Below are 918 nucleotides of genomic sequence, written 5' to 3' on the forward strand. Positions count from 1 at the left end.
CACTTAAAAAAAAGAAAAAAACTTTTTCTGTGGCCCTATCCTGGCTGTAAATGTAGGGAAGTTTGATAAGAACAATCGTTTTTAGTGGCACTATCCTCAGCAGAAACACATCAACGACTCAAACAGTGGTCTGCAGCTTGGCAGGTGTCTTACCATCCACTATCTCCTCCACCTCTAGATGACAAAGACGGCTGATATACTACATCACTTCAGAAACACTGATATGACATGTATTAAACTTACAAAGGTAACATATTCATGGTTAACAGAAATGTACAATGCCAACTTTTTTTCTCCTGGAGACTGGGCTGGTAATGTAAGTGAATTCAGTATAAAATCAATAGCAAAAGAAAAAAAGCACAAAAGGAGACTGTGATGTTGACTCCAGTCTAGACATCTGTAGGATCGATAATTCTCCCTATGAGCAGGACGAGCCCTGTGAGGTCGTCATAGATTATGAGCATGAATGGTCTGTTAAAAGTAATTCTCGGGGGGACAAAGAAGTCCAGCATGATGTCAGGTCTCCCCCCATCTTCTGACTTGGTCTCTTCCACCTCCAGCATAACCTCATGGGGAGCCTGAGTAATGGCACAGAAACAGGAGTGGTGAGAGAACAGAGACAGAATAAAGACAGTGAATGTGAGCATTGAAGACAGAGAGCTGAGCAAATACAGGACTTCAGCATGCATGTCCTTTCCACATCATTAATGAAAGTGAAGTTCTGAGGTGTAATAAGGTCCCAATCACGCAATAAGCCTGCAAGTTTCATGCTAATTCATTATGACATAGAAAAAAAACTTTTCTCTTAACCTTGATGAGTTTCAGTGTCTTCTGCGATATTCCTGAAAAGTCGGCTGAGTCTGAGAAAACAGACGATACGCCAGAGTTCCTCAGGAGGCTTTCTAAACTGTAGGATTT

At 41.4% G+C, this 918-nt stretch overlaps 1 long non-coding RNA gene across 1 annotated transcript; it reads right to left on the minus strand.

The window, feature by feature from the left end:
* Positions 1–348: 348 nt before the first annotated feature.
* On the minus strand, positions 349–918 carry LOC126398744 (uncharacterized). The gene is made up of 2 exons (XR_007570807.1): positions 811–918; positions 349–578 (listed from the first exon to the last, which is right to left on the minus strand). It is a non-coding gene; the product is annotated as an uncharacterized LOC126398744 (long non-coding RNA).

This window comes from Epinephelus moara, chromosome 12, assembly GCF_006386435.1.
Source record: "Epinephelus moara isolate mb chromosome 12, YSFRI_EMoa_1.0, whole genome shotgun sequence".
NCBI classification, from domain to species: Eukaryota; Metazoa; Chordata; class Actinopteri; order Perciformes; family Serranidae; genus Epinephelus; species Epinephelus moara.